Source organism: Anguilla anguilla, chromosome 7, assembly GCF_013347855.1.
Source record: "Anguilla anguilla isolate fAngAng1 chromosome 7, fAngAng1.pri, whole genome shotgun sequence".
Classification (NCBI taxonomy): domain Eukaryota; kingdom Metazoa; phylum Chordata; class Actinopteri; order Anguilliformes; family Anguillidae; genus Anguilla; species Anguilla anguilla.
This window is the reverse complement of record NC_049207.1, coordinates 11,201,533-11,222,116: the sequence shown is the minus strand read 5'-3', so window position 1 is coordinate 11,222,116 and position 20,584 is coordinate 11,201,533. Positions and strand designations below refer to the sequence as shown.

General features: G+C 47.8%; 1 protein-coding gene across 2 annotated transcripts in view; it reads left to right on the top strand.

The window, feature by feature from the left end:
• The window catches only part of LOC118231955 (metabotropic glutamate receptor 8), a 160,793-nt gene that overhangs the window by 25,104 nt on the left and 115,105 nt on the right, over nt 1-20,584 (top strand). The window lies entirely within an intron of this gene.

Sequence of the window (20,584 nt, the reverse complement as noted above, 5' to 3'; positions counted from 1 at the left end):
CTTGTTCCATAGACTGTACATAAACAAACAAAAAGCCTAGTATTATGTTCATACTGCCAGCCCACCCCTGAAATATGTGGTCACCCTGGCTTGCATGTGTGCGTGAGCCTGCGTGCGCGTTAGCGTCCGGGAGCCAGTTCCAAACGGAGGCGTACTCTCTGAGTGTAATCTCCGTAGCCCTCCGTGGTTCAGATTAAGATGATTATGGCAATTCCGCCGGACAGGCCGGTAATAACCGCTTTCACTGCTCTTTAAGAGCCATCGCAACCCAGCGGCTCTGAGTGAGGGCCAGGGTGGCGGTTTACTGCCGCTTAAAGGTCGACATTATCGCCGAGCAGCCCGGTTGACATCGAGCCCTCTCTCCCCCCCCCCCCCCCCCCCCCCCCCCCTTCCCCGCTCCTCTCTCTTATCTCGAACCTGCGCCCGCTCGATTTTTAGAACTCCTTTTTAGGCCGGTTTGTTACGGGCGCGTCACGCTGGGAACCGTTTCTCTCGCTCGCTCACACCTGGGGACCGGTTCAATGAGCGCACGCGCTGTTCTCTTCCTTTTCATCCGATCGCTGCGTCAGCGTTCAGTCTGCAGGCGAGCGTCTGTGATCGAAGGCGAGGCTTTTTGAAGTAAAAGTAACGCGTGGGCTTTGATAGGTGCAGTCTTTACCGCACTTTAATTGCTGTCTCATGCAGGACTCTAGGTGACTGTGATGTTCCAAATTCGTGCCATATTTTCTCAAACGCTGAATTTCATCAGCAGGTGAGAAATAATTTTGGTTATTTGGAGACTTTTTTGCTGAACCTAATTATTTAGTCTTTTTAAACATAATTTGAATGGTACCATTTTGTCTGTACAGGTAATTATGGTCATGAGCAATACTTTTACTATTTCATATCATTAGATATATTATCACACAAAGGTCTTGTACAGGCATTGCTTTATTAATGCCTTTTCATCACACTGCTGGTATTTATATTTTTACTCTTCTGTTCACTTTTGGGAAGCCGGTTAGGGAAACAGTCGACACCTACAGTGTGTTAATGGGACTGCTTATCCCAACCTAGTAGGCCCACACAAGGTGCCCTGATTATATGCCCCATGTATCCCTAGCCCTGTCCCACCCTGCCCCTCTCCACCCCTGCTCCTAATTGCCCCTGCCCCTCCTTTGGCACAGCCGGCTGTAATTCAGGACGTCCCCTCTGGCCTGAAGAGATGGAGTCAGCACCAGGGGCGGGCACTTTAGATGTGAGCTTCATCTGCATTCCCTCCCCTCCTCCATGCCAGCTTCCGTGCTCTGTGGAAACTGAGCAGCCGCCGCCCGGACAGATGCCCTCCTGCCTGGCACCCCGCCATCGGGATGCCGCCATCCCGCCGAGAATCTGAAGGCATTATCCTAGAAGGGGAGGGGGCGCCTCTCGCCCATCCCAAAATCCTGGCCTCAGCACTCTCCTGCATGTAGTCCCCTTCGGGCTCTGCAGTCCGGGGTGGGACGGGGTTCTGCTCATCCTCTGGCTGGAGACGGGAACGTCCTGCAGATGTGACTTCCCGTGACCTCTAGATGGCCAGAATAGCCTGCGTGTGCCGTGGCAAAGAGAGTCTACTATGGTCTGGAACTCTTCCACGAGGAAGCCGATCATCTTGTGCTTGATTGATGGAAGTGCAGTGGAGACGGTCTCAGGCGTTATTCCAGAATGTCCCATAACTGCTCAGTTTTGCGCAGATCTGGTGACTGAGAGGGGCACGACACACGGGCAACATCGGTGTCATGCTCCTCGAACCACTTTCTGGAAACTCCTGTTCTGTGGATGAGGGCGCTATCATCTTGAAAGACACCCCACGCTGCAGGAAAGAAAATGATCTCTAAGTGCCATTAAGCGCTGACATCGCCCTGGCCTTCTGAAGGTAAGAGTGCACCCTAACCGTGCCAGGAAAATGCACACGGATTATGGACCCACAAGAAGCCTTCACTGCTGGAACACAGCCTTTCCCTTTTTCATTCCCTACCCGTTACTGCCCTTGATTGACGAGAAAGTAATATAATCATAACCTTGTATATTTAGTGCTTTTCTTGCACGAAGTGCCTTACAGACAAGTCAAACAATAAGCTAAAGTGTTAATACATCCTGGAGAAGGTGCAAATGTAGAAAAACAGTGATAACAAGATGATTCAGTTAGGCTGCGCCCAGGTACATTTGCATTTTCCCCCATCCTGAGTAGATTACTGGAGGCTCTGTTCTGTACGTGTGCTCCCCAGAGCCCCAGCATCCTGTGCCTCAATGGAAAGCTTCCAAAATACACCACAATTATCGCTGCTTCTTTTTGTTCCCATTCGGCTGTTCCACGTCCCTTCTCCCCACTTCCTTCAGGGCTTCAGACCCCTGCTAACCGGGTTCCTTCAGAGCCCTTCCGGCCCAGGAGTCGCACTTTCATTGAAGTTTATGAGGGGGGGGGGGGGGGGAGGGGGAGGGGTCGGGGTGAGATCTGGGTCTGTTGTCTTCCGGGTGGGACGAAATGAAAAGTCTGTGGGGAGCTTTCTTTCATTAAAGGAAACTTCCAGAATAAACTTCGTCCAACTGTCGGTCAATATCGGGCATTCCCTGCTGCCCTTCGTTTGGAATCTCTCACGGAGCTCGGCTCTGACGAAGGAGATTTTTTTTGTGTAGTTGTCGTCGTCTTCTTTTTATTTATTTATCGTTTTTTTTTTTTTTTTTTTTTCCCCGTCACCGCAGGAACTGCCTTCGTTTCCTGCTGTGGAATTTTTAATAGCTGTTACAACAGACCCGGTCCCCAGTGTGATATTTACTTGATGTTGCGGGGCACAAACACATGAGTGAGACAGAGGAAGAAAGAAAGAAAAAAATAAAGAAAGGTAGGGAATAAAGCAAAGGGAGGAACAGTCAGGTAGGCCTTTTAAAGTAAAAACATTTTTTTAAAACGTTTTTGTTTGTGTGCTCAAGCACTTAAAGAAAAGCATTGATCTCCTTTTGCGTGCCTCTGACGTTCTTTTTGTTCTATTAACAAAAAGGGAAAGATCTTACGGCTGTGTAATTCGACAACAAAAGGAAACCTTGAAAAAAAAGCATTGTTCCACACGAAGAGGCAAACGATTTTGCTGCTTGGTGAGCTTCGGGGTGTCTGCGTCAAAATAATTTTCTGCCGCCGAGGTCACTGATAGCGATACGGCTCTCCCCCGCTCGTTTAATTGGCCCGGTGATGGTCAATGGCATGAGTCTGTCTGTTCGGCTCCCCGCGGCCAGGCAGCGTATGGATTTTCGCAGCTCTGTCTCAGATAACCGGCCAATCAATGCACCCGCTTCAATTAACGCTGATGGCGTACAGAGGGCCTCATCAGGGATTGGCATCTTAATTCCCCATTACACCGCACGCTCTCTTTTCAGTGACAAACCTTCGGCGCCAGAAAACCGTTAAACAGTACCACCCGGGCGTGCCCCGCATTCACAGTGTTCGAAATGAAACATTACACATTATGCCTGCACTTCCTTTGTTATGTCTCTGAAGGTAGGCTAATTTATTCTGTTTTTCATGTTTGTTTTTTTAAATTTTTTTGTCACCGCTTAAAGTTAAGGTGTGGGAGGATTGTATCATGAAAAAAATAGTGCTCTTACCAGAGCCGAGCCAATGAAATGTCTTTTCATAACTGGTTTCCCATTCACCCAATTACAGTGCTGTATTGTGCTGTATTCCCTCTCGGGTTTTCAACACACTTGTTCCTGGTTTTGGTTATACACTTTGTTGTACGTCGCCCTGGATAAGAGTGTCTGCCAAATGCCTGTAATGTAATTTAATGTAATGTATTGGTTTGTCCCAAAGGTCTTGTTTGGTAGAAGTGGTCAATTCCTGTTTTATAGATTTCAATATGTAGGGCATCCTTGATCTTCCTATACTAATTAATGAAGTAATTTAAATAATTGTCAGTTCCTGACATAAAAAAGGAACAAATTAATGCAGTGAACTGCCCACAGCATTGATTTGAGTTCTAATGAGCTCTAAATATGTTAATGGAAATATATTTACAGTCTGCATATATATATATATATATATATATATATATACACACAGTGCAGTCCATAAGTATTAGGACAGTGATACAATTTTTTGGTATTTTGGCTCTGTATAAAAAGGGCAGTAATTCTTACATGGATCACTGGATATAGATGTAAATACCCCTAAAGCTGCATTTTAAAGTTACGGACGACACTGTACACACACACACACACACACACACCTCAGATAGTGACATAGCCCTCACACATAGCACATAGCAAGAAGGCAGCAGTCCTCCACATACATCTTTTCAGCTACAGATATTACAGACGGCTGATGATGACACAGTTAATTTTGACTTGCAAATGAAACACTTCTATACTGCCTGAAGACCAAAAGAGCTGTGAGTATATGTGGGGGTGTTAGTGAATGTGTGTGTGTGTGTGTGTGTGTGTGGCAGTACAGAGAGACCCTGATCTCATCATCTAGATTATGGAATAAGCCACACAAACTGGACATATTCTAGCCAGGAGAGCTTGTCGGCATGGGAAGCCAAAATCAGAAGATGAAACACATCCAACAGGAGTAAGCTGTGAATCATTCACATCCCTGCAATCTCCCGAGACCTTCCAGGAGTCAGGAAAACAAACAAATAACCCCCCTTCCCTACCACCACCACCACCAGCCCACACAAATTCCTTCCAGAAAGTTCTTCAGAATGGAAGTGGTGTTTTCTCTCCTCCCAGCCTTTATTTTGTCCTGATGTATTGAAGCGAATTGGCCAAACAGATAAAAAAACAACACGCAGAAACAACAAATAAAGCAAGGCTAAACAAGCACTTTGTGCACAGTCAATGCAAATTTTATTCCAACTGCCAAAGGTAGCTGTCTACAAAGGGAGTGGAATTCAGTCGCGAGGGAACCTGTGGAGATTGCAGAGTGTCGAATCCTATGTGCTTCACTGACAGGCCAGTGGGACAAAGAAATCTTCAAGATGTACTGACGTCAGCATTTGACAAATTTACAAACACATAAGAGCCTGCACTCTTCTCCTTGGCTTTTCTGTTGTGCTGTCTGGACGGATGGTGAGGAAGCGGGCCCTTCTCACACACCTGTGTGCGACATCTGTATCAGGAGCTCACTCATCACCACCCAGACAGCCTGGCATCGGTATCCCTACACTCTCCCATCACCGCATTAATAAGCATGAAATATAGTGCCGTCGTGGCATCATTCACAAGCAGCCTTGAAGTAGATCACCCTTCACTTAATATAAATGGGAGAATGGAGGCTGCAGCATCCATTACCAGCCATATGACGAATAGCCAAAATTATAAGCCAAACAAAGTACCTGCTTATCAACCTTAGCTGAGAGTCCTTGCAGGAAAGATTGCCCCAGGGGACGGATGTCATGGCTGCTAGTGGGTGCTGCACTGTTTGCAGGAACATGGCAGGAACGCTGGCGTGTGCGATGAGGTCAGCGGTGGCGTGGCTTCCTTGTGACGGGGACAGAGAGAGGCTTTGCGTTAGCGCTGTGACCAGCTATCTGCGGGGCGATGAGTGCGACTCGCCTCCAGGGGGCGCCACCAAACCTGGGACCGCCTGGGTTTTTTTTAATGAGCACTTTGCGGCCCGGAATGTTCCGCCGAGCTCCCCGTCGGCCGCACCAACGGCTCACTGCTCCCTCCCATCCCTACCGAATACCGCGCATGGGCGACTCCATAGCAACGGCAATGAAAGATGACCCTTGCGTGTGCCAGAAAGGGAACCCAAATATTGTGGTTTCAGTGAAATAAGCCCCAAACATTCTCAAAAAACACAGGTATGAGGTACACTACATGCTCCACTGCATGTTGTTTGTAAATTGATTCTCAGGAATGTGATATGAAACCAAAGGTCTCTCTAAGAAGCTATTTTAACTGAGCCTTGTGCAAACAGGGTATTTACTTACCTGCAAGTCTACACCGCAATGTCTGATGAAATGCAGGGACCGGCGGGGCAAGCCAGTGGCACAGTTTTGTGTATTTGGTACCCTAAAAGGTGTTTTACATTTCCTGGGAGTACTTTGTTCATCATCTTTTCTTCCCACATATTTGTAAGCTGCTTTTTTCAGTTTTTTTTTTTCTACATACTGGCTGAAGTAATGGCTTCTGACAGCATTCCCTTAGTACCGAATCTACATTTTAGCACTACTGCAGTCTCCCTGCTGCTCGGCGCTGAGCCTTGCGTTTCGAGGCTCTTTTCCACAGCGTAGACAGAGCCCTCACTGGGTCCACGGGCACCTCTCTCTCTTTGCATTTTGTGTTCAATGAAAGTATGGTTCAAGACAGAAAATGAACCCACAGTGCAGTTTGAAGCAACCATGGTTACTGTTAATATAGGGAAGGCTTTGCTGACTATGACCGTGGTTTTCTGCAATGCATTATGGTTGTTGTGACTAAAGACTTGGTTGATGTCTTTGATCTTGGATCTTGTTAAGTCTGTACCGCGGCACCATTGCAAACGAGTGTTCCCTCCCTCAACGTGCCACCGGAAATGTTTTTATTTGAAAATGTCAGACTGGCCCTCTTAATCGAGAATCCTCATAAACCCCACTCACCCCCACCCCTTCTGCCACCCCCTCCTCCACCCTGGGTGCTCGCGGCTGGCTACGCGTTGATCAGTGATGGCATTTTTCATCTTGTTCCGTTCCTCCGCCAATGCCCTTTGAGTGATGCTCATGCTTTCTGACACCTCTGCTGGGGGACGTGGACATGGCTGCGGACCCTGCAGCCTGCCCTAAACCAGGGGAAGAGGTCAGGACCCGCCATTCTGCCCAGTCATCGCCACCGCCTACAGAGCCCAACCCAATCTCTGAACACACCATATATCTTACTGCATATAGAGATGTACACACGCCACGCATTTAAACCTAAACAGAGGCATCAGCAAAGCAAACGCACAAGCAAGTGTGTGGTGAGCATTCTGCTGCTAATACCTGCCATCCACCACCTGGGGGAGTGCTGCATACGGGTGATGGTTGAGGCAAGCTTCCCCCTACCATTGCGAAGAGCTTTAAAATCTTAAGATGGAGGCTGCTGGATGGCTCATCTTGTTGAGCCACTGCACTAGTGCAAGGAATCTCAACTGGCAATTGTGGCTCGCAGGTTGATGCCTGATTGCTGGTACTGTCACCCAGGTTTAGGGCGGGTTCAGTCAGTCGGAATCTGATAATGGTGGTAAATCCAGGTTTAGAAGATAAAAGTCCTTTCCGGTGGTTTTTTTTTTCCAATCTCCTGGATTTGCTAATTAGCACAGTTTCTTCAGCCAGAACCAATTAGTGAAATCAGTTGGCTGAGTTAATTGGTGGAAGAAACACATGGCAGGACTTTTACTTTCTGGCTCCTGGACTTTTCACCTCCGGAATCCAACAGAGCATTTCAATTTGGGGAGAAAAAAAGGGGGAGGCGTTAAAAAAAGAAATCGCTAGATGAAAAGCCACTATATAAATGCAATCCATAATAAATCACAAGTGATGACAGGTGAATCCATAACTTCAGCTTTCTTAGAATGATTTTTCAAGACAAGCCCCTTCTGGGTCTTTTTTTTTGGGGGGGGGGGGGGGGGGGGGATATTCCTGCACATTGGTCACTTTTAACAGTGTTTTGAACCTGCCTTTTTCCCCTCAAGTGTAAAATAAATAAATGTGACCCGTCCAATCCAATTACTACACTTGACAGGCGCAATCTGGCACGGTGCAGTCCTGGACTGGCTCCTGATCCCGCGGTTTGGGTCGTCTCGGACATTGCCTGTTTCGGATCGGGCCGACACGCTCTCCTGTTGAGTCCCAGCTGTCACACGGAGACACGCGAGCTCGATGGGCCTGCGTGTCATCGGCGGGGGTGAGCTGTCGCCCCACGGGGACGACCGCACGCGCTCAGAAATGCTCCGCTGATAAGTCACACACCCACCGATGTACCCTGGGCCAGTTCCACAGCCGCCCCCAAAGCCATCGTGCCCCTAATCTCGGTCCAGGGAACCCACTGCGTATGCTCCGGTCTTCATTTCATCTGAGGCCTTGATCAATTCTGTTTGATCGAGCTGCTGACTTAACACTGATATAGAAGCTCCGCCGACTGAATACTGATATGGATTTGCGGCCGACTGAATACAGATTCAGATTGGACGTCTTGATAGTTGCATACTGTGACCCAATTATAACTGACAACAAACATTTTCAGTTGCGCTACCATATGGTTCATACGCTGGGTCACAACAGACAGCAAGCCCACACACCGGCATGCGATTGGCCATAGTGTGGCGCAGAAAGGGGGGTGGGGGGGGTTGTCCCGGTCTCATCACAAAATGGCAGCACTGAGAACCTGCGGTACGCCTGCGTCGCCTGCACATGAAGAAATGTCTTCCAGTGCCACGAGCTCAGCTGGTGGTCTGACTGCGGAGAGAAACAAACTGAGGCTTGCGTCACGTAGCCCGGAGGAACACGCGTGCTCGTCTCAGCTCTCCAAAATTGGCACAGCAGCAACGGGTGGGCTAATAAATAAGACCGGGCATTCCAAATGGGGAGAAACAAAAAAACAATCAGGATTTAAAAAAGTAATTTAAGCAAAAGCAAAAACAATTTGGTTGAAAGGTGGCTCAGAGCCCGCCCTTAAATAAGACAGGAGAGAAAGTGACTTGGGGAGTTGGGGGGCATCCTTGTAGTGAAACCCCTGGAGCCAATCAGATGGGATCCGTCTACCATGTGGTTAATTGATCTGTCAGCATGCTGTCATCAGAACCGCTGGACGTCTGGTGAACATTTTGTGTCGTCGCACCTTTCTGCAGTGTGAGGTGACTGTAATGGCGAAGGCTCATAATGAACGGTCAAAGAGCACTTCAATCGCTTGTCCAGCTCCATAACCGCTTCCCTCTCATGGGCACTTTTGAAATAGTTTCTCGGTGACATCACAGTGAAACAAAAGACTTAGTCACTGATGGCTGAAGGGAGAATTTTGGAGTGCAGGATGTACCTTTACAGATTATACCCAGGCCTAATCCTCAACCACGGGCCTATCCGTGCACTAGAACAGTAACTTGACAGGCTAAGCCGTCCTGTAGCCCTACCTCATGATTTTAAAGCACTTTACAATGGTAGGGGGAACTTGTCACCAACCATCACCCGTATGCAGCACTCCGCCAGGTGGTGGATGGCAGGTATTTGCAGCAGAATGCTCACCACACACTTGCTTGTGCGTTTGCTTTGCTGGTGCCCTTGTTTAGGTTTAAATGCGTGGCGTGTGTACATCTCTATATGCAGTAAGATGTTTGGGGTGTTCAGAGATTGGGTGGGGCTCTGTAGGCGGTGGCGATGACTGAGCAGAATGGCGGGTCCCGAACTCTTCCCCTGATTTAGGGCAGGCTGCAGGGTCTGCAGCCGTGCCAGCAGAGGTGTCAGGAAGCGTGAGCATCACTCAGAGGGCAAGCAGTCTGCCAAGTTGTCAGAGGGATGGAACAAGTTGACTAAGCATGGTCAATGCCGATAGAGTGTATTAGACATTGGACTCGTATAAACTCCATTAGAGTTGAATTAGTACTGAACATGTTCCATTTTTGCAACTTCACAAATGCTGACGGGCCTGGCGCCAGGGTAGACGCAGTGGGCGGTGTAGGAATCGAACCTGCAACCCTCTAGTGAGAAGCCCTTTTCCATCGCCCTTTCTTGCACAGTAGCCTGTGTTTTTGTTGATTACAGCCGAGCAGGCCAGCAGGGCAGCTGCGGTAAAGCCCCACTCTGTCCCATTGGCTCTGCTGTCCCTGTGTCGTCAGTGCAAGGCTCGCCGAGGGAACTCCCCTGGCCGTGTCCCAACCCCCAGTAAAGCCCTGTCCTTCTTCACGCCGGCGTCGATTCAAGTACGTACTTTGCGTGATGTTTTACTGCCAGGGCTGAGGCTATTACTTGCTTAGGTGAGGGAGTAAAAGTGGCTGGAAGCGCAACAGAAGACCATGGGCTGTTTACAGAATTTGTGGAAATATGCCTGTAACAGTGGTTAGCATGTTGCCTGTGTTTTATGCCATGCACATGACAAATCTCAATGTAAAGCATTGTAATTACATAAATACCAGTCTGTATTTGATATGAATGCATGATCCAGATGCTGATCTATTCTGCACACGCTTGTATGCATCCTTATGCTGTGAAGTAAAGCCCTTTGGAAAAATCCATTTAGCCATTAGCTGGTATGTAACATTTCGCTATAAACACTTGTTTACTGGGTAGTCAGCCCATAGCCCTCATAATTTAATGACCTTTCCAAACTCCAAACATTTCGATTTCTTTTTTTAGCTAAGTTTTATTTATTGGCCACATACATTGGGAGCTCTCATAATGACCTTTGTAAGTTGTGAGATATTTCTGGAGTTGGAACAGATTTTAAGACTTAATTAGCTAGAAGCTATTTATGTTGTATAAAGAAGCTGTAATACCCAACTGTTTGCCAGAGAAAACATTTGATGTATGCTTATCAAATAAGTTTTTGTATGTTCTGGACATATGTATGGACATATTTATATTTATATTTAGTCATTGATAGGAATAAAAACGTATAAAAAGGAATATGCATTAGAAACCCAAGCGATGAATGCCAATTTGTGCTATACAGAAATAATTGCATTTTTCCTTGAGGCAAGAAAGTAGTTAAAAGGATATGGAAATGACTGATCCAACCAGCAAAAAGTGTTTAATGATACATGTGCCCGTACTCCTCATTTAGCATGGGTACAAACCAGGATACATTAACAGCGTTTCAAACCGAGCGTTTTGCACAATGTAAAACTGTCACTGTAAAAGAAAAGTGTGCATTCTTATAGCCTATTATAATTTGTTGCATAAGCTACCAATACCAATCTGTAATGGCTCACATGCTTTTCGGCTGGGTTTGATTCCCAGGGACTTGTGGGATATGAGAATCACGCGAGCCCCCTTCCTCTGCAGTGTGCTGACGTTCAATCCGGATTTGAGGGAAGAACAGAGAGGGCTGATGAAGTGCTGCTTCCTCCTCACGTTACAGTTGGGGGAAGGAAGGATTTGAATTTAAAAAGCTGCTCAGCTGCTTCCCGTGTTTCTACATTATTCCCGAAACAGAAACACGCAGAATTCTTTCTCTGTCAGACTCCTGTTCTCCTGTTCCTCTGTTCTCCGTGATGTTCATCGCAGATGAGAACGTTTCTCTGGTTTTTTGCGGAGTACGCTGTCGTGGTTCCGTGCCGTTCTGCCTTCGGGCCTTTACCCGTCTGGTTGACAATAGGTAACAAGGCAGTTAGCTCGGGTTGCCAGGTGCACCACGCGAGTCAGCTGGGGGTAGATGCGGCCTGCAACCTCTGCCCGGTTCTACATGTACAGCCTTGTCCATTTGGCTCTTGTCAAAGACTCTTTCACTATCAGCCAGAGAGCAGGTGGCTGCTGCTTAAAACACTTTATCGCTGTAGAAGAAAAGACGTGTAGCGCAGTAGTCATTATACGAAGGAATCAAATCGCCTTCAAATTGACATAAGCAGATGGCTTGGCTTGTTTTAAAAAAAAAAAAAAAAAGATGTATTGTTAAACTATTTTCATCTGAGTGCCAAAAAGCACTAGTATCACTTTGACTTCTGTTGTGCCAACTGCATCTGCTGTCAGTAGAGAAAATGAAATAGTTTCGGTACGTCTGAATGACTTTCTATGACTAATGACTTTGTTCTCCCTGCGTAGACTCAGAGCAGATCCAGGAAATGGCCGCTGGTCTGCAGGCAGTGCCATGGCTCCTTCTGTGCTGTAAGGAACAGTAATCACTTTCCCAGGAGCACCCATCCTTGCTCATCTGGGGTCACAGGCTCAGTGCGTAGAGTGCTTTTACACTCTAGTGTGGCCCGAGAGCAGCATGTGGATGCTGGATTTTCCATTTGCCATTTTCCAGTGCTTGGTGTCAGGATGATTGCAGGCTTGAGGTCTGCAGTGGTTCAGTTATGATAAGTTCCCGTGTGCAAGTTTATCTTTCCTAGCAGTCTGCAAAGTGGACAAAGAGAAGGAGCCTGCTGGACTATACTGTCAGCACTGCAGCCTCTCTGCGGCTAACTCTTCTCAGAGTACATTCCCCCTCCTTTTTGCTCTCTCTTTTGCTCACACATGGACTCTTTGATTTTACTCCTGCTTCCTCCTCTTCCTCCTGGTAGAGACTGTTCTCTCTCTCTCCCTCTCTCCCTCTCTCTCTCTCTCTCTCTCTCTCTCTCTCTCTCTCTCTCGCGCTCTCTCTCTCTCTCCTGTAGGGTCTTGTGACTACTGCTTCCATTTACCTGCACTCATCTGTCACTCAGACATAAAACTCATTGTGTTCTCATTGTGTTCTGTGCAATGTGCTTGCTCATTTGACACACAAAGATTTGCTCTTGTCGTTCTGTGACTACATCATTTCCCCTGGTTTATTTTAGTGTCACATTTGACACACTTTTATTGGGGTCAGCTGTATCACATCATGAAGTCTGAGACCGTGAAAACATTGCGTTTCTAGTTCTATAAAAGACAGAATTCCTCTTTCAGATCAAGCATTGTGTTGTCTCTGATTCTCTTTGATGATACTTTTATCTGTTGTGTCAGCACAAACTTATGTTTGTTTCTCCTTTATATAACTCTGATCCTGAAAAGTCTGTTGTGGACCATTTGTAATTTAAACTGCAGTCCCAGACCACACCAGACCAGACTTGACCATAAAACCGTTCAATAAAACATATCAGCAAGGACATATAGCTAAGCCTCTGACATTATCAGCGAGCAACAGAGGGAGCCTTTGTGATTATGTGGTTAGTTTAAGTATCATCATCAGTTCAAATGATTCCTTTGTGATTCTTGTCACCACTCGATTGCTTCTGAGGCTTTTGCAAACAGTGGAGTGCGAACTGGGTTCTGCTCCTAAGTGTGCCAAATCAACGCCACCGTGCACGTGACTATTCGCTCCACACCACCGTGCACGTGAAAATTCGCTCCACACCACTGTGTGCGTGGCTATTCGCTCCACTTATCACACTGTATTTCCTGTGGACTGAATAGTCGCACAGTTGGTGGCCGTAGAAGGAATAGTCATGCACTTGGTGCTGTGGAGAGAATAGTCATGTACTTGGTGCTGTGGAGAGAATAGTCATGCACTTGGTGCTGTGGAGAGAATAGTCATGTACTTGGTGGCGTGGAGAGAATAGTCATGTACTTGGTGGCGTGGAGAGAATAGTCATGTACTTGGTGGCGTGGAGAGAATAGTCATGTACTTGGTGCTGTGGAGAGAATAGTCATGTACTTGGTGCTGTGGAGAGAATAGTCATGCACTTGGTGGCGTGGATTTGAGTGAGTCTGGGGCTGTCTCCCTCTTCAGAACACACTGCACAATTAGGAGCCCCAGACGCTCCACGCCACCAAGTGCATGACTATTTTCTCCACAGGAAGTACGGTGTGATAAGTGGCATCCAAATTCCACCGATATCAGTTCAAATATACCAGGCATACTGTTTGCTTGATTTACAGTGATTATGTGAGAGAGTCTCCTAGATTTCTCTCGCAGGACCTTTGGTATTTTCATTTGAGCAAAATTCTCATCTGTGTTGAGGAAGAAGCACCCGTGCCTGTGTATACGGGCTGACTGTAGGGCTGCGGTGCCTGTTGTTTGCACTGGAGCATCCGCCTCATCTGTGGGAAGAGGGACATTAGTTGTGGCTGCAATGCGGTCGAATGCAGAATGAAGCTATCTGAATGTGTGCGCAAATATTCCAGCCGTACTTCACTCAGATGTAGATCTCATGCATTTATTCAGCATTGTACGTGCAGACGGACAGCCGGCCTTTGAGAAAATGAAAGCGCTGATTCTCGTGGTGGGAAAAGGTGAATCCGTTTGACCGAGCGCCACCTTCGACCCTGCGCCCTCTGTTCCCTCTCTTCGCTCTGCAAACTCTCTTTTTGCGTCCGCTGTCTGTCTCAGGGGGTGCCGGATAGCCGTGTCACCGGCCGCGAGTGTCACGCCGATTATTGCACTCGCACGCTCGCCGGTAGCCCCGGAGACGCGGGAGTCAGCGGGCGGGGTCAGAGGTCAGGGTCAGCCCTCGCCATCGACGGCCTGTGCCCGCTCACTGCCAGCCCGGATCGGTCCACGGCCCCTCCCACCTTGTAATGTCATGCCCCTTTATCTACATATGAGCACTTTCACATCCTCCTGCCGCCATAATGGAATACATCACAGGCCTTTCAGTAGGTTATGTATTACCCTTGGCTCCCATTTAGCGCCACATAGCTTTGTATGTATGCCTGCCTGCGTTCATATCCATCTCCCCTGTCAGTCCTGAAGAAAAGTTGCAGTAATGAAATTTTAACACTAGAGGTCGAGTTCATGTCAAATGGTCCGTAGACTCTGGCTGCATTGGTTTGGCAAATGTCTGTCCCTCTCGTCTTTATTCCATCGCTGTTACCATGACTCCACATGCAATTGTAATTGAGGTGGAGGGGTGAGGGGCAAGGTTTTTACAGGCTGGGTGGCTGGATTCAAGAACCCTCATCTCCTCAGGAGCTGCTCCCTCGATCTGCCTAGCAACAGCAGCATTGGAAGGACAGTCTCTTTTCCCATTGGCCGCAGCATCGTGCTTGGGAACGCCGGCACGTGACCTGTTGGTTGCCGTGCGCCGCCGCCACTCTGATAATTAGAAAGTGATTGAGGGAGGGGAGGGATCATATTTTCCCCTCTTGTGCCGTGGTGTAAATCTCCCCCCTGTAAAGGAAGCCAGGGTGAATGGGGAACCGTTGAGTCTGGGAAAAATATTAGCACAGGGCGAGGACCTGCACATAAATTCACCTCCATTAGGAGATCCGAAGGTAGCACCGGTAGCTTTAGATCACTACACGCACAGTGCAGGAGAGGCGTGGAATTTCCCCTTTAATCCTTGTAACATCACTGTGGTAACCCATCTTATCCGCTGTGGGCCAGAGTGAAGTACCGTGAAAGCAGAGCCAACAGGACTGGGGGCTGTGGAGCGTACGAATTAAGACCGTGAGCTGCAGTGTGGAGCAATAGTTTGAAACCGTTCAAATCCCTGTCTGGTCAATGCCTTGAGAGAGATGTACAATGAATCCTTACCGATGGCTGTCATCTTGGACAAGATGGCCTGCGAATATGTTGGCCAATCAGCTGCCGTCTGGCGCTGCACAAGGCTATAGAGGAGGACTCAAATGAACCTGATTGGTGGGTTAGCTGGGTGAGGGGGGTTGGAACACTGATAGTGGGGCCTGTGACATTCACGGCTCAATTAAAGTAGCCAGGCGTCTCCTGGCCCTGCTTTGCCGATCAGCTCTTTTAGCGCCGTAATGAGATACACTGTTGGTCAGTCATCGAAAAGGCTTTGTTTCTCGACACAGCGGCTGTACAGCTGCAGTTCCAGTTCCTCGTCATTAAGAGGATATTTAGTAATTAGCAGAGTGAGTGATTGCTTAAGCTCTCAGAAGAGGCAGGGCGTTTCTTTGGAGACTGGTTATCTGCAACTCAAGGAACTGGAAGGGAGCAGGCCGGTTGCTTTTTAAGCGCCCTCATGTCAAGAGCCGACACATGGCCACTCAGTGCTGTCCAAAACGACATGGACCGACTCCAAAGACGAGAGAGAGAGGGAGAGGGGGAGGGAGAGCGAAGTAAGGGAAGGGAGCAGAAGCAAGACTGAAGGAGTGAGCAAGAGAGAGAGAGCAAAATAGACCGGCGAACTCTGCGCAGAATGGCCTTCACTAAAAATGAGTGGGAAACATATGGAAAATATGGAAGTAAAATCCCTCCCGCAATGAGACAAAAATGCACAAACAGATTGTGTTACTGGGAGGGAGGGACAGATAGCCCCACTGACTGCCTGAGAGGAAAAAATAGCCTTGAGCCTAGCAGTAGATCCTTCTCCTCTCTCTTTTCGCGATCATGGCATGTTTTATTTCTCAGTGATGTCCAGCCGTACAGTGTGACTGCGTTCCTCCTCACTGGGCACGCCCACCACCCGCCGGCATCCCGCCGTTAACGATGACGGACGGGCGAGGAGGCGGTTTCCCTCGTCCGTGAACAATGTGGGCGGGGCCCGGAGGAACTCGCTCCTACCCCGGGGTCACGACGGGACAGGAAGCTGACAGTGACGCGCCCGGCTTTTCGAGAGGCGTGCCCCGCTGCTACGGAACAGATGGCAAGCCTGGGACAGCCGGAGAAACGTGGTTTTTTTTTTTTTGAAGCGCGCCGACGGTTTGAAGAGTTTCTGTTTGCGCGCAGATAAAGAGAGAGAGAGCGAGAGAGAGAGGGGGAATCACAGAAAGCCGTACGTGCGGAGAGGGAGAACAGAGCGGTGCTGCAACGCGGCCTGCGGGCGCGCTGAGGGAAGGCGCTGGCGTGTTCTCTGCTGCTGTCACATCGCATTATCGTGCCATTATAACAGGACAGGGAAAAGAAAAAAGAAAAAAAAAACCCACACGCCATGTCACCATATTGAGGTGGGGGGGGGGGGGGGGGGTGGGTGGTTTACGGTAGTAATGGTTTTAGAGTGATAGCTTCTTGAAAGCCCCAGCGTAGGAGGAGCCATCACGTTTTTCGGCGATGTAGCCAAATGGTAATGTGAGGCAATCATAGTGTTTTTGTAACAGACAGGAATGTCTTTCGATTGGCTCATTCGCGTCGGGGGGACAAGCAGTATACAAGACGGCTCCAACTTTTTTTTTTTTTTGGAGTTCGTGAAGAATCCCTCTCATCCCAATAGACTGGAGGCAGCCACTGGCAAAGACATGGAAGGTTAAGGGCATACGAGGCGTGGAGGAAATGCAATTTGAAAACATGCGCAGACCCGAGACAGCATGAGGAACGGTATGCTGGCATACGCAGAGAGGGAGTCAGGCTAAGCCATGTCATTTGCAGCAGCTTAGGTTGACAAGTACAGAAATACACAGAGCTTAAAGGTGTGGGGACGTGATACACAAAGATGAGTCACATAGTGTTCTCACCTTCCCTTTAGAAAACACATAAGCTTACAAAATGGAAGCAAGGACATGTGAGGCTTGTTCTAGCGAGTTTTATCACTGCAGAAAAGTCTGTCTTAACAAGTGTTTTAGTCTTACAATGAGACTCAAGTACAAAATATTTGTTTGAAGTTACTGTTTGCGTGACAAGTAATTTTTTCTTACCTAATTGGCAAATCTGAGTCAAGCTGTCTCATCTCATTGGCAGTATCTTTTGTCTTATTAAGTAAATAAATATTGGAAATAAGATTTAAGTCCAAATATAAGACTAAAATACTTGATCTTGACTTGAGATTATTTTTTTGGTTTTTGTAGCAATCAAACTTCATGGTGCAGAATGGCTTGCTGGAACTTTACTCATTCTACTGGAGTACATCATACGCATTATATTCATATCCTTAATGACTAGCATTTATTCCACAGGCATGAAATCATTATCAGTCTTCTCATATGAATCTGAGTAAGATAGCTAAAAAGCTAATTAACCGAAAATTTGGAATATTCCATTAAACCGTGCTGTAGTTGTTGACTTTGGGAAGAATCTTCAGACTCCAATCCCTGCTCCTCCGGCTCAAACCTGAACAGCTGTATTGCGGTATCAGGATCAGCACTTATGTCTTCTACAGACTCATCAATCAGTGTCATCTGAGTCACTGACAATTTCCTTTGATTCAGAATCAAATATTTCAATGCACTCCATTTCTGTCATTTTTTCAACAAAATGCTGTTCATTTTTGTCCTCTTTTCAACTGAAAGGTATGATAGCAGAACTGTTTTTATTCCACCTGCATCCTGTCATGCATCACAGAAGTAATTTTCTGGCGTGACTTTGGGTGTTTCTGTCAGCAGTTATCAAATTGTCAAATTTAAAGCCATACAAACAAAAATTCCAACTTAATTAAATGAAAAACCTCTAAAATAAAACTAATTGGTCAAATATCTTTGGGGGATTCTGTTATGTGCTGCTTACCCTTTAATAAAGTAGGCACTTCAAAATACAATTTTGCTTAAAATACTTATAATCATTTTTAAAAAAAATCTCCCTTAACACGACTGACTAACAGTCAAAAACCAGGCGCATGCAGAAGAAAAGCGAGTCTCTCTATTGTAATCAAAGCCCGGAGTCTGACCCTCACTCTCCAGGCAAATTCAGTTGCAAAGCCAGCTTTGAGGTCCTATGTGACTTGCCTAATGACTCACTCCTGTGATGAAGCCCTCGCAAGCTTCTCCTCCTCTTCCTCTTCCCATGCGCCACACCAAGGCTTCCTGTTCAACAGCATTTTATCCCCTATTTCCACCCCCCCCCCCCCCTTGTTTCCCTCTTTGGAGTGACGTCATGTCCCATTCTTTCTGTGCTGCGGGACTGCGAATTGTAATGTGACTCCCAGCCACTGTTGGCACTGGCGTGGGTGCCAGGGCTGAACTATGGGCATCAGTGCAGCAGGTGTTTTAGATGTATGCGCCACCAGAGAGCCCCCTGGCGGTCTTCCTAAAAGAACGGAAACCTCCTGGCCCCCGTAAACTTGGCAGCAAATTCATAAGTCCAGAGTACCTGGCTGCTTTTGCCTGGCAGGAGTTCAAGGGAACGGTTGTGTTTTTTTTTGTACTCGTAGATCCAGTTGCAAAATGGCTGTCATAGCTGGTATCAAATTGTCCCTATTTATAGATAATGCAGTGCATCCCTGAAATATCATGGAGCAAACTGGACAGGCCTGGCTGCCACTTTTACGTAGGAGTTTGATTGTGCTGTGTATCCCTCATTATGCGAATCGGTTTGCGTATGAAGACAGTCAGGTGGAAGTGTGTGTGTGTGTGTGTGTTGGGGGGGGGGGGGGGGGGCGGGGTGGCGGAGTGGGTTGGGGGGAGGTTGAGGTCAGCATGTCTCGGTCCACGCCCGAATGCGTTAGCTGTAGCGTGTGCTCAGAGAGCTCTCATTTCATAATAATATATTTTATTTCTAGAGCACCATTCATTGCATAGCAATCTCCAGGTCCTTTTCAGGGGGGAAAGGCCTTTTTTTTATAGACATCTAATTTAAATCTTTCACCAGTCATTGTCCAGAAATGGTTTTTCTGGACCGTGTCTGCTCCATTAATACATCTGCTCGAAAACACGCTCCTTTTCTCCCTCTCAATCTCCATCACCCCTCCCTCTTTCTCTCCCTCTCTGTGAATTTCAAAAGAAAGAATTGCTTTCTTTGTGCTTTTTTTTGTCCCCTGGCCTTTTTCATCAGGCTGTGAATCAAGCATTTGACTAAACATCCCTGGATGGGATGATTATTTAGACCACAAATGCGTTTTAACACAGATGAGGCCCAGGAGCGGAGCTGAGCCTTGGCATGAGGGGAGGGGAAGGGGGGGGGGGGCGCCGGTCGGAGCGAGGGGGGGGTTAAGCAGGGTTGGAACGGATGGGGTTGCAGGAGCCCCACCGCCCATCCCATCCCATCACGGGGCCCGTGGCGTCTCCAGATGCTGTAAATTGCTTTGCCGCATCGATCGGAGCGGGGATCCATTGATTAAGTCTGGATTCGCGATGGCAGATGGGACTGGCTTACAAATGGGGCCTCGGATTAAGAGCGCACCTCCGGTGGCTGAACGGCTTTCCGGATCGTATTTACACCTCCCTCCGAAGCGGTGTCACAGTGCTTAATGGGAACCCGCGCGGCGGGAGAGATGGACCCGGCGCGCGCCGCGATGCGCCGTGCATTTAAAGAGAGGCCGCTGCCATTCGCCACAGCCGCCTTAAAGGGGTTACGCTTATTTTAAAGGGATTACTCGGGAGGAAGAGTCCAGGAGAATGCCTTGATTTGACATATCCAAGAGGAATTATCGACCTGCGTTGACCAACCCGCACCCACAGCCTCACCTTTACTATTTTGCTGATTTGAATTATTCCAGAATATCAGTTTCATACCTTGGCTTACTTTGAGGGCCTGTGCAATTTAACTCTGTGCGACTTCATGAACCTCATGAAATATGAATTCTTTTTTTCTTGCAGGAACTTCCTTTGAAATTATAATCCTATTCAAATCACACCCGTTAGCTAATCTCTTTTCAGATGGCACGTTGCTGTGCATCTCTCTCTCTCAGGAGCGCATTATCTCTGGACCCGGAGGGGGTATAAGTCATATACTGCCTAATCACAGACACCCGCACACTTCCTGTCTCTGCGCACATGTTAAATAAAGTTTGACAACATCAGCAAAGCAGACAGCTCCCAACAGACCCACAGGGCGTCTTATGATAATCGCGTCTCTCAATTGTTAGCCGGGCCGTTGCTGGAGCATGTCCTGGTGGCTCCTCCTTTGGGGTGACCGGACGGAAGGACAGCCAAAACGTGTATACGTTTATATATATACCCCCCACCGGCAGTCTTACACCGGCCCGAGGTTTCGCTGAAAGGGCACGCGATTCAGTCTCGTAGGTTTATTTCATTTGTTTGCAAGAATTAAAATGATTAAATGTTAATGAATTTATGGGCCTCCAGAGTGGTTCAGTCAGCCAGCGTGCAGGGCGGGGGCCGATTACCATAGAGGTTATCCTCAGCTGCGTAATTAGCAGACTGTGGCCAGGAGT